The sequence below is a fragment of the Branchiostoma belcheri genome, unplaced genomic scaffold (genome assembly GCF_001625305.1).
Source record: "Branchiostoma belcheri isolate BF01 breed outbred unplaced genomic scaffold, Haploidv18h27 scaffold30, whole genome shotgun sequence".
Classification (NCBI taxonomy): domain Eukaryota; kingdom Metazoa; phylum Chordata; class Leptocardii; order Amphioxiformes; family Branchiostomatidae; genus Branchiostoma; species Branchiostoma belcheri.
In genome coordinates this window covers 2,198,966-2,212,922 of record NW_017803910.1, presented here as the reverse complement: position 1 = coordinate 2,212,922, position 13,957 = coordinate 2,198,966, and the positions used below count along the sequence as shown (strand labels likewise).

The 13,957-nt window shown below is 39.7% G+C and overlaps 1 protein-coding gene across 4 annotated transcripts in view; it reads left to right on the top strand.

The window, feature by feature from the left end:
• LOC109474148 (protein TANC2-like) overlaps nucleotides 1-13,957 on the top strand; it is an 89,932-nt gene that overhangs the window by 16,852 nt on the left and 59,123 nt on the right. For all 4 annotated transcript variants that reach the window (XM_019774358.1, XM_019774356.1, XM_019774355.1 and 1 more), the window contains exon 3: nucleotides 8,522-8,603. The gene's annotated coding sequence lies outside the window, so the exon portion shown is untranslated. The remainder of the gene's footprint in view (nucleotides 1-8,521; nucleotides 8,604-13,957) is intronic.

Here is a 13,957-nt window from a genome sequence, read left to right as displayed (position 1 = left end):
CAGTCAAAAACCTCAAACACGACACATCCCATATAAAATATTGTCCCACTCCAAATCAGAGAAACTTGTCTATTTCCCATGATAGGTAATTCGAACCACAATCCTGCTAACATGTAACTTCTCTCTACCATCAGTTAAGGCGGCCAATTTGCAATTTTAAGGTGAAAGGAAAAAATATTCTGGATGAGGAAATCTGTCTGATGTTGTCAGAGGTGCCCCTCTAGCTTGTTTCTAGGTTAATGGTATTTCCAATGCTTCAGATATGAAATTATGAAGAAAATGTGCTAAGGATTTTCAGTAAATTTCAATTATCAGACAGATTATGTATCTTTTGTTTTGGTGCCCTGAAATTGCATTGGATGCCTTTAATTGGTAATCTCCAAGCAGATCATACGGTGGCAAGGTAGTATCCATAGGCCAGAGGAGTGTCCATGGCATTAGCTACCAGTGGCTAACGGACACTCCTCTTGCCAATGGATACTGCCTTGCCACCATATCATTTGCTTGGAGATTATTTAACTGGGGGATTTCTGGGAAACGACTTGATGTTTTATTCATGAAGAGGGAATGTGATATGAGGATAAGTGGATTAACACCTTTGTTTATCACACTGGGCTGTAAACAATGGATTTAGGAAGGATTGTGTGAAATTTATCTATGAATTACAAATGATCATCCCAGCTTTTTTCGTTTGTTGGTTAAAGTAATCATTGCATTGTTTAAGGAATTCAATGCAGTTTCAAGGCAAAATAAAACAAAAATTCTTGATGAGGAAATCTTTCTGATATTGACAGTTACTGCAATTTCTTGCCTCATAGATATCAGTATGCTATGGGATAGGATTGATTCTTGACTTACTACATTAAAAGAATGACTTTTGCTGCATTGGAAATTTTACAAAGGTATGCAACATGCCCATAGCCAGGATTTTGAATGGGGGGGGGGTCTTCCCACTCTTTTAAAGAAAAATCTTGGACCTTTCAGGGTTGGACAAGTCCCATTGCCCACTTGCCCAGGGCAAGTAAAAGTACAGTTCGGGCAAGTAAATATCCTCCTGTACTTGCCCGATTGGGCAAGTAAATTTTTGGGATGTGGCATTATGCCCCAGTGTTTGGAGCAAAATCTCTCATCATTTTCCCATAATGTATTCCCATAATATGACTTTTTATCAGTGAACCATTTGCAAGTCTCAAACCTCCTTACTTTGGAAAATATTGGTCAAGCATAGAACAATATAAAGTGCTGAGTTTACTGAAAAAATTTCTTTGCGGTAAAAATGTATGAAATAGGTCATTTATATTTTGCATTGGGCAAGTAAAAAGTTGGTTCGGGCAAGTAGACATGATCATGTGCTTGCCCGATGGGGCAAGTGTATTTTTGAAAACTTGTCCAACCCTGCCTTTGGATAAAAAGTAGACCAAAAAGTGGACCTTTGAACCCCCCAGGCCCCCCCTGGCTATGGACATGTGCAACTACCCAATTAATTTCATTCCAGCATGTAGTCAGTATATGATGAGTCAGTATAAAAATCTGCATACAGACATTCAAGCTTATATTATCATTACTTGGGGGTTGTACTTTGCTGAAAACATTGTTGATGACATTTTAACAGTGTTGATTGAAAGTTTTGTACTTCCTGCAGCCCCATGTTTTGTACATACACTGTGACACTACAGCCGAGTGACAACATCCTGCATGTTTCCTGATATACCACAAGATAAACTGTTTATTTTGGGCAAGGAAAGTGCAGGACACTTTGTCTCCAAGCAGACGTTGGGTGGACAATTCAGCTGCACATCTATGACAGAGTTGCATATTTAAAATAGAAATACAGTGTATACGATTATTCGGATATTACGTACATTTCGTGATGATTTTGTTTGTTTTCCTATTTTTTAAACATCATGGCTTCTGCCTTTTTGTCATTCCCTATAAAATATAATACACAGGAATTTGAGACAATTGCTGAGAGAAAACAGCTGGAGAAGGGGGAAAACAAGTAACAATTCATGGCTGGAACACTTCCTGGTAGAAGAACCTCCGACCAAGACGAGATAAAAAGCTGAACATCCCCAGTGTCTCCAGCCAGAACGGCTATCACAAAAACCTTTTAGCCAAAATTGAAACATTTTAAAAGTCAGGAAACGCTGTCAGTATAATTGGCAGACCTCCTGCCCTCTGGAAGTCAAGAATGTGCATTAGAGTAGGAAATCCCTGTTGGAGGTATTGACTCGGCTGTCAAAAGGGTTCTTGCGGCAGGTCAGCTGTTCTAGTTGCGATGTTTTTCACCTTGAATGCCTTAGGAAAGGGATCAGGGGAAGGAGACTGGAAGTCTGGGTGATAGAAATATATGGGTCATCTATTTACAAAATGCTGGCTTAGTTAGTGCACCCATGTGTCATTCTCCATATAGCAGGCCTGACATAGGGATGATATTACATGTAATAAACATTATGACAAAACAGAAACAATTTCGAAAAAATTGAAATGTCCTGCAAAATGCGAAGAAACAATATCTGGGAAATAATCATAATAAACATAAATAGAAATGACCTACAATATGTAGAAGTTTGAAGACTAGATAATCTTGTTATGTTTTTATATAGCAATCTTCTGATGAAATTCTTTCTCCCAATTGATGCACTTACGTAATTATAATCCCTCATACTCACCTATTAAATTTTGCTACTGTATTTCAGCATATAAGGTATATCTACAGCAAATACGTCCATCTATTTTGATCAGGCTTGCTGTATTATGATATGTCAGAAGGTGTAGACTTTCAGTCCATGGGGAGGGGCATCTGCAGACTAATTGTGTTTGGGCTGAAATGTTTGAAATTTCTGCGCTTTGTAGACAGCTGCTAAATGTCAGGGCGATGTGCATATGTTATTTTGTATAAAGGGCAACTTTGTAGCTAGCATTCCAACATGGTGGACAGTTCAGATCAAAAGTTCCTGATCGTTTGAAGAAAGTACTAGTACTCAATTTGGATATGAAATTATATGAATCGAAAGTACAAAGTAGCAGTGTTACTAATACTTCTATATCTGCGATATCTCCCTTTTTGCAAAGAGAAGTAAGTGTTTATGCGTAAATTATCTTTTTCCAAGATGAAATATCAAATGTTTTTTTAGACTGTTATATCATATTATGTAGCCTGGTTGATACTCCATTTAGTTTACTCAGGCTTCCATACTTATGTTATATGAGGGGGCATGTTTGAAGAAAGTACTACATGTAATGCCTCCCATTTTGCAAAGAGAATTTTTATGTGTTCCTTTTCCAAGATGACATCAAATGTTTTTCCGACTGTTCTGTAATATTAATTTAGCCACATGTAGTTTACTTGGCCTCCCATACTAGTGAGGGAGCATGTATGGGCCCAGGGTAAACTAAATAGGATGACACCCAGGCTATATTTTATCTGGTAGGTACACGAAATGACTGTCCCCAAAACTGGGTAAAACGTTCCATCCATCCCCCAACGTGTTACAGTATTACTTTCCTCTAAAGGTGTTTATGGCCGCTTTCAATTTCATCTGGATAACGTTCCTCGGGCATAATTTGCAGCGCCGAAATGTGACACCGGGGAGCCATGAAACACGGTATCATCTCTGCAGCTGTTTCATCGTCGTGACAACGGCCATCGCCATGACGATCAGCGCGTTGAGAGGCAGAGTTAGCGTCCAGGACAGATGGATTAGAGTAAGAATAATGGTGCATCATTATTGCAGCACCATATGTTACCACTGTCTGTTACCATGGGAACACAAAAGTTCCATTACTGCTTGCCAATTGATGCAGTGTGAAATGGCCTCAGAGAACCCCTAGGTACATGACAGATTGCATGATGATGCCCTGGTCAAGACACCTTAGGCCCCAGGTCATAATTCAATATGACACCTCTGGGTTAGCTACAGCTTTCCTGTACATTTTATATGCAGTATTGCCATGGCAACAATTTAGGGCCTTAAAATTGTCCTGTATTTATTACCAGCGACCATTACAAAATTAAAGATAAAACATTAGAGACAAAAAATGGAGAAAAATAATACAGCTGCATCATACCTGAAACCAGGTTGCCAGTTTCAAAGCCAAAATTTTCAGTCAGAAAAGTCCATTATGATTTTGGTTAACCTTTTAAATTAATGGACCCAAAGCTGGAATTATTTTCCTCTTGATGTGTGATTAAACTAACGACCAGTTAGACGCCTCTTTATATCTTTAGATGGAAGGATTATTGTCAGGTATCTAATTCCATCTAATGGCCAGGGTAGGTAATGGGCAGTATTTGGCACCGGGGTGACACTTGTGTGATTAAGGCCATTGAAACTGTCTAGAAGAAAAAAAATTCTCCACTACCGTACTCCTTGTATTTTAGTGAAGGACCAAATTTTGTGGTCCTCAAACTTAAACCCAGGATGTACGATGTATTTTTTGACAGCTTGTTGGAAAAAAAAATCAAAATCAAAAGTCTTTGGGACTGCCTAAATTTCAGATGCTGTCTACCACACAGAATGAAGCAAAGTAGATGGAGATTGAAGCTTCGAAACGTCTTGTGTGAGATGATACATATTCAAACTCCCCCATCCAACTCACAAACATCATGCAATCATCACAGAATCTGACTCTGTGAATGCATTCCTGGGATAGCCATGTGCGGTACAGGATTCAGCTGTCTTGTCACTGAAAAAGCTGTCTTTAGATCATTGTAGATCCTTGTTGGCTCACACCCCCCGTTAAAAAGTTTAATAGATTCATATTGCATCAAAATTCTAGGATGGCCTACCATGTGCAGGTGCCATAACAGGGCTCGAAATACTGGGTGCATGTGCACCTTAGCACACCCAAAGTTGGAGCTGTGCACCCAATTTTTTTGCAACCAAATGTTTTTGTAGGTATTTTTGTACACATTTTGTACGTATAATAGTATACAGGATATTCTTGGCATCTTAGTGTCAGAAAAGTAATAAGATCTTTATTCTAGTACTTGTTTAAGATTCCATTAAGTTAAGTTACCTTCCATTTCAGATTCAGAAGCTCAGAAGAGGAGCTGTAAGATCTGGAGTTTAGGTTTTGCACCCAGAAAATTTTTTGTGCACCTAATGTTTTAGGTTGGGTGCACCAGTGCACCTATTCCCAAAGATGAATTTGGAGCCCTGCATAAGTTTGGCAGCAGCAGCCAGTGTGAATGAAAGCCTGGCAAATTGGCCTGAAATGTCAGACTGCAGATAGTCTGATCCTGCTGACCCCACAAGACGCCGCCATTTTCCCGACTTTGAGAACCCATGTACAAATGTCACGGACTTAGCTAGAACTCTGAACCTCGCTACCACAGGTCAACTACATCTGACCTCAATTCCTGTAGTGTGGATATCAGAAAAGGCTGGAGGGCACATGACTATATATATTATATCTGTGAATGAATTGTTGCCAAAGGTGCCACATGTTATTTTGCGTACAGACCAGTTTACCAGTAATTTTGATTCAGGAACAAGTTTAACCATCAGTGACTTTGAACTTTTACTGTAATATTGATTCATAACAGGTCTTATTATCTTGATAATTCGTTGATTTCACAGTAGAAAGAGAAGGAGGCACAGTTGAAACAACTGTAGTCATGCAAGACAAAACCCATTTTTTTTAGTTTGTGGTATGATGACTTGGCAGCGAGAGGTTGTCACAAAAACTGCGAACGTAATACCATTATAAATATTTCAATATTTTCAGTATGCAAGTTTCTAGATTTGTGTACATTCAACATTAATGGCAGAGCTCTCTACACAAGGAGATACACAAGGAAATTGTTACTCAAGCAACTGGATAAATTTTGAAAATTGTTTTCAAAATCTATCACGCACTTGCTTGAGTAACAATTTCCTTGTGTACATGTATCTCGTTACCTGGATGTCTAACCTTCATCGACTTTCTACACACATTAAAGATTATAGAGCTGTGTGTATATGTTATAGACTAAATGAGAATTGCTGGTAATAACTTGAAACACAAGTTCAAAAGGTTGTGTGAGAAAGTTATGGTTCCTATCTACAGATCAATAACTTATTTCCATGCAACTCATAAAAACTGTGAAGTTTCGACATTTTCCCATTATGCGAGGGTGTAGAAACATTTTGTTCTCAGGAGAGGTCTAGCAATCTGGAAAGACGTGTGGAGTTTTATTTTACTGGATTAAAATCAAGCAAGCAGGTAATTGAGTTTTATATCTGCTAATAGAATGTTTCATGTGTATCAAATTTCCTTATGTGATTTGTTAGCCTGATAGCTAGTGGAATATTCATATCAATGTTGAAATATATCATCAAACGTTCTGGAATTTTTTCTTCTGTCCCAATGATTTCTTCTGTTATCTTTGATTTTTTTCAAAGTTTTCAAATATATCTCTTTAAACCCCCCTTACTGACCAATCTATTGATAGTAGTACATGTATTTATTCATAGGCTCCTTGCTTTATAGTGTGCACTTTGGCTCTTTGCCTTGACTTTCAAAACTCCTTTTATGATGACTGAACAGTTAAATTATTGACAAGGGTTAAACCAAGCTGTAATGGTGCAAGGTCAATCAATACGTTTGGGTTAATTTCCTTTGATTCTGGTTTTCCTACACTGGCAAGTCCAATGCTCTGTGGCATACTTCAAATTGGCTCATGAAATATGGATGACGCGGGTTCTGTGAAGTTTTTGTGGTTTCACGGTGATGATGATACCAGTCAGTTGAGACAGTTCTCAGTACCCTTAAGAGGATTAAGATTTCTTCCCCAGAAGGAAATCAATTTCCTTGACTTGCAAGGATGTTGGGTCTTCCAATTTTCTCGTGACTGGACCTTTGACACAGTTTGTCAGCAGCTAGGATCAGTCACATGCATGATCCTGTAGTACAAGTGACAGGTTTAACCATAGAGAAGTCTAGCCTGGGTACCATCCTACTTGTATGCCAGGGCTCCCACACTCGCTTCTACTTGTTAGGGCAAGTGAGTGTGGGAGCCCCGGCATACAAGTAGGATGGTACCCAGGCTAAGAGAAGTCCACCGGAGAAAAAAAGATACTAGTCTACATTGATATTAACATAAGTCTACCCTTTAGCATCTTGATGCAAGGGGGGGTAGTGATTACGAATTACGCAAAATTTTCGCCGCCTATTACGAATTACGTTAAAGTCTCAGAGCTGATTACGACTTTACGATTTGCGGCTAATGTCCAATTACGAATTACGTTGATTTTTTCGGAGGCTGCCTACGAATTATGAAGTCTAAAATGGCCTGATTACGCCTTACGAAAAAGGGCTTGCAGGCCCTCCTTGATAGCTAGGACATTCCTGAGTCACACACTAGTGCTTTTCTTGCATATTGATACAGTTCTCCCTGAAATCATTGAAATGCAGAAAAACCTCCAAGACTCTTGAGCTTTAAACAATCCTGTCACTGTTCCACTTAATTTTGTGTTTAACACCTGGGTATGAAAAACATTACCAGCTGATATTCATCCACTTGGCATTATGTAATTACTACAGCGGTATTGTCTATACATTATAACTGGGCACGATGCCTGGTAATACATATCCTGTCCATGTGTGGTGAGGTATAAACAGTGCCCCTAATTGGCTCCCAGTTGTAGATATCATGTGTAAGGAATCCCAATGTATACCATACTGATATTTGTGCAACAATTTCGCAGAAGGATTGAGTTACGTATACCTTGGGCCTATTAGCTATACAGTCTATAATATAGGGCAATGGGAGGGTTCCTGCTTTAAAGTTAAACAGGTGCTAATTGTAAGATAAAGATAGTGCTCTTAGTCAATTTTCCAGTCATTTCTGTGGTAAGTATTTTACCCTATTATATTGGGTGAGGTTATTGGAGTGTGGTCTTCCAATGTGTGATATGGAGGCATATATTGCTACATCTGCCATATTGTTGTTTTCTGGCTGTAGCTTATTAGCTTTGTTTACACGTGTCTAAGCTAGGTTTGTTTATCCCTGAAAGATATCCTTGCTGACAACCATCTTTTTAGTTTACATTTCCTAACTTTGGATAGGCAAATGCCAATGAGGTAGAAAAACTGCGTGTGTGAAGTTACAGATAAAGCTGGCACAATTTAGTCCCATTATGATGACCTTTGCGATTCCTTTGTGGGTCATGTTTGTACTTGAAGGTCAAGGGTCACTGATCTTTGACCTAGCAGAACATCTGACCCTTTGGAAATTTTGCATCGGAATTCTGAAAACTCGGAATATTCCTCTAGAATTCCTTCTCTTATCACCATAAGCAAACAATCTCCCATACATGGTGAAGCATCTCCAAACAATGAAAATATCATAACACAGAGGATGTCGTGGAAATATTCTTTCTTTGTGTATACAGAAGTTTCTGGTATTTGGAGATGGCATATTTCGGGCACTTCTTTCAACAGGTCCTTTGTTTACAAACACTGCGATCACTCAATCCTGGAGAAAACAGTTTGTCCTGTCTGCATGTTGAAGTCTCTGTCTGTTATTCCCCAGCCCCAGCTCTGCTGTGAAGAGGTCACCATGCCAGAGTTGAGAAACAGTCATGCTCTACTAGCAGACGGAATGTGAGAGACTGGTAAGTACTCAGACATCGCTTGTCTTCCTTTGTGTGTGTACGTGTACGTTCTGTCTGGGGCTTACAGAAACACTGTTGTGAGTATGTCTTTTAAAGCCTAGATTTAAATCAAGGGTTTAGCAGTGTTGTTCAGGGTTTCTCTGGGGCTTTTGAAAAGTGTGAAAGCTGTTACAGAATGTATTCACTTCAACAGGGCTTGAAATATTTCTTTCTTGATACCTGCACCGGTGCAGTTAACATTGGGTGTTCTATGCAGGACTGCCCTACCATGCACCTGAATATTTTACCTGCACTACACAGACTTTGAGAAGTATGGATTCATACTGAAAACTATTCAGAAACCGGTACCATTGCAATTGTATTTTTAAATACATCATAGGTAGTAACATTCAATGCAGCAAAAAAAAAAGCCACATAGATGCGTACACCAACGTCATATAAAAATCCAGTACATGGACCAGTGCAGGTTAGGTGCAGGTAGACATCAGAAATACCTGCACAGCTCCAATTTTACCTGCACTAACCTGCATATACCCAGTACATGGACCAGTGCAGGTTAGGTGCAGGTAGACATCAGAAATACCTGCACAGCTTCAATTTTACCTGCACTAACCTGCACATGCACCCAGTATATCGAGCCCTGTTCGTATACGATAGCAGGTGGCATGAGGTTGAAAACAAGCACATGTATTATGACTGCTGTACTATCTACACACACTTTCCAAGAATGTAAGACAGTGAGTGAGTGTGAGTGTAAGGAGGGCCTACAAGGGGGGGTAGTGATTACGAATTACGCAAAATTTTCGCCGCCTATTACGAATTACGTTAAAGTCTCAGAGCTGATTACGACTTTACGATTTGCGGCTAATGTCCAATTACGAATTACGTTGATTTTTGCGGAGGCTGCCTACGAATTACGAAGTCTAAAACGGCCTGATTACGCCTTACGAAAAAGGGCTTGCAGGCCCTCTGTAAGAATTATAGTTTGAAGCTCAGCCAACCATATCGGAAGCAAAAACTAGTTAGAAGTGATCTACGATGAGACCGTATGTGCTGAAATAACATTTTACACTTTACACCTGCCAAGATGAATAGTTCTGCATGGGGAGTACCGTATGATGAATATATCCCCATGGTGAGAATAGCACAGTGCCGTATGATGAATGCTTGATAAGCTTCCGTACTCTCAATTCCGCATAGCTCTTCCTGTAGTCCTGCTATTCAATATTTAATCACTCTTGGAATTAGTGCAGTGTTTTTGGAAGACCGCTGAAGGAGTATCCATCAATTATGAATACAGTTTGATGTTAGGCCGTACCAATTTAATTTGTTGATTCTTGGATTCGCCTTTTTATTTTTTTCTGAGTTGCAAAAGAAAAAAGGTTCTGGTTCTGAGTCAACTCAAGAATGCACATATTTTGCCCCCAACAATTGAGGAAAGTCCTTTTCTTCCTAGTCGTTACAGTTTTTCCATCTATCAATGCAGTGGTTTGATTACAAGTTGAAAATTCATTGTTTAGATATTAACCCAGCCTTTTGTGTTGACTTCAGGGCTCCTATCGTAGCATTTGGAGCTATAGTAGGATGCCTAGACCGGTTTTTATTTATTTTTGCTTCATATTTTTAATGAAAAAATCCGAAAACCAACAAATGAAATTGGCGTGGCCTAATAGAAGTGATCCCATGCACATGAGAAACAGAGCGTATATGTCTTCATCTGCACGACTGTTGGAGTGCCGGTAAATTGCATTGCTTGAGCTTTCTATACTGGCCCCCTCGCCGTCATATGTTCTCTATATTTAGTTTAAATCGTATTACGGTAGTGTAATCCTTTTTGTCTTGCTGTGAAAAGAGCATGTTAAAGCAATATGAATTTATTACAGTTCCCAGTGTCTTGACACCAACATGTAAAACTTGCAAGACTTTAATTGAAATACGGAATGGAAGCTGAGTAGCCATCAATTTTTATGGTTTCACAAGTTTCGAGCTTGGGAGGGAAGTAGCAGGTATTTGTTTTGGACCAAATTTATCTCTGTTAGAAGAGTTAGTAATAAATGTTGTTAAACTACACACTCTAGGTACATAAAGATAGTGATGTTATGCCTGCCATATTATACTGTAAATCTTGAATAATTTGGAAAGTATGTAAAGATATATTCCCTGGTATGTATTTGCTGCAGATTACATCTATATTTCAAACCTTTACTAATGCTCCCTGCTTTCCTGTCTAACTGATAAAGGGATTATGGTGTATCACATCAGTTCTGAGTGCGTCACATGCCCCAAGCCGCCTCATCATTGTATGAGAGTTAGATTCCACACGCACACACATATATACAGCCTTATCATTTACAATATAGATAGTAGACTTGATGGATTATAGGCAATCTTTCATTTGCCTTCTCTGCATCATGTGCATGTTATTTCATCAGTGAAGGTTAGACAGTCTAAGACATCCATCTAATAAGATACTGGTATGCCAAAAAATAGTTACTCAAGCCACTGGACATGATTTTGGAAATGGTCAGATGTTTCAAGTAGCATCCACTACCTTTCATAAATCTCAAGATCAGGGTCTCAAGATCAACAGGTTTATAACTACAAACTTTTAATTAATATGCAAATAAAGTATGTAAAGTCTGATTAGTAGTATGTGGTTACAAACCTGTTGATCGTGAGATCTCACCAGTGTCATCAACACAAGGTTGTCGATGCTACTTGAAACGTCTGTTTTCAAAATCATATCTTGTTTCTCGAATAACTTTTTGGTGCAAGTTGTTTCTCCCCCAGAATCTAGAGATCCACAGAGTTTCTTGCCTCCTTGTGTATTTCTCCCCAAGTCTACACCATAATAGAGGTTATAGTGGGAGGAAGAGAGCATCCCTTCCAAAATCACATCCACTAATAACTGTTGCTTGAGTCACTGTTTTTTGTGATGTGCATGTTGTTTCTCCCCCGGAATCTAGAGTTCCACAGAGTTTCTTGACTCCTTGTGTATTTCTCCCCAAGTCCACACTGTAATAGAGGTTATAGAGGAAGAGAGCAGCCTTACCAAAATCACATCCACTAACTGTTGTCTTGAGTAACTGTTTTTTGTGCATGTTGTTTCTCCCCGGAATCTAGAGTTCCACAGAGTTTCTTGCCTTCTTGTGTATTTCTCCCCAAGTCCACACCGTAATAGAGGTTATAGTGGGAGGAAGAGAGCATCCCTTCATCACCTGTAGCACCGAGTGGTGATGATAGAACACCCGTCCGCGGCTCCATGGTTTATTGCTTCCCCGTAGTGCCGCGTACTCAGCTGCTCGGAGGATTGAACTTCCCATAAAGACTAAAAGTAATAAAGGACTCGCCATCAATTATAAGAGGCTGCGGAGAAGGCTGTGATAGTGAAGCACCTGTAGCGCTGACAAATGTCAGGTGTTTCGTCCTGATGAAAACGGATCCTTATCTGGGTACCAATCAACCTCAGGTGCTTCAGGTCTGTTGTCTGGCCCTGGAGGAGATGGTTACAGTAAGGGTCACAGGTTCACGCCAACACTTCTGTTGGACACCTTCCAAAGTTTTTATGAAGCAGGTTTGAGCTGGACATCTTCCAAAGTTTTTTTATGAAGTAAGGTTTAACTGGACATCTTCCAAAGTTTTTATGAAGCAAGTTTAAACTGTGAAACTTCCAATGCAAGAAGTTGGGTTTTTGACTGCACAGCTCCAGTCTTTGTCAAGGATGGGGCAATCCACTGCTTTAAGTCGCCATATTGGTATTTTGTCTGCTACATTTATATGCAACTTGCTGTTTGTTGTACATAACACAAAACACCAGGTGACCTTATCTTGACTTGTACCTGATTAAGTCAGATTATTGAAGTAGTGTGATGTGTACGACTGTACGTACATCTATTCGTATCTGCGTGTACATATTATACGAGCAATGATACTTCAAGTTTTGACATGAAGTAAACCTGTATGTACCAGCCTTGAACTAAATGAAGCATGTGTTTTGATGCCTTCTTCGGAATCCAAATAAGTTTTCTTGTAATGCCTCTTCAATATCCAAAATTGGAATCCATGCTCTAGCTGTGTTCACTGGTGCACGTGGCTGGAAATAAAGGCTTTCCTGGTATACAAGTCTGGGACTGATGGAGTGTGCATAATGCTACACATGAATCAAGAACGCCAACAGAGGGAGGCCTACCTTTTATTTTATTCCCTACAAGTGTAGGGATTACAGTGTATGCCCCTAATTTCTCCACATGTAAGAGGGAAGGGGAAAAGCGAATCTTGGGAAATCAAGAGGTGGAGGCTTCATTGGTTGCTGTGTCCTTCCTCAGATCAGGTTGAGGTATTGTCAGGCGGTGTGAAACCCCAGAGAGGAGCTGTGGAGATGTAATATGTTCAGGAGACCAACTTGGACGATGATGAGTTTTTCTTCAGTTTCAAATATCGTACAGCCACAAGTCTGAATTGTAATGGGTGTAGGAATGAAATGGCAATTCTTTGGGACACATGTTGCCGTGAAAAAGGTTTGTATGAACCATTCTTTATTCATGCGAAGCTCAAATCGGCCTGCAGATTGCTTTTTCTTGAGGTCATGAGGAAAGAGGTAAAGGCCAGAAGAAATATACATGAAGGTGTATAACAAAGATACAGTTCACATCATTCCTAATAAATCTATGCACAAATTTTACACATACATAATACATACAAAAGAGTGAGTGCTGTTGAATACAATTGAAAAATATTGTCTTAAGACAACCTTTTAAAAGTTAACTTCTTGTGTTATTATCGAATACTCGTGTTTTCATTTCAATATCTTCGGTGAGACCTCAGCTGTTGCCAGTGTTCCGTCCTGTGAGGTAGGGTTATACATGGGCAGAGTTGTGCGGCTGTGAGGTAGGGTTATACATGGGCAGAGTTGTGCGGCTGTGAGGTAGGGTTATACATGGGCAGAGTTGTGCGGCTGTGAGGTAGGGTTATACATGGGCAGAGCTGTGTGGAAAGACGTTTACGACTGAGTTGATGGGAAATGACGTATAATTGGCACATCCTTCTCACGTGAGGCTGGCGTGATAAGACGAGTGATGTCGTACTCAGAGGCGAGGCAAGGTGCTTGATCTGATGTTCTCATCACCAAGAGAGGAGAAATGGATGACTTCTAGGCTCTGCTTTAATTTCCTGTGCAGCGTCCGTGATAGTGTTACTCATCATTAGGTGTCTATGGTTGTGTGCTGGGCAATTCGTAACTTATTAAAGCAACAAATAACGTGCAAGTCTTGCTGGTACGAGTGTGTACTTGTTGTAGCAGTCGTATATCAAGAGTTTCCAAGGGAATTGTTGACTGAAGAACTGTGAGTGGTGCA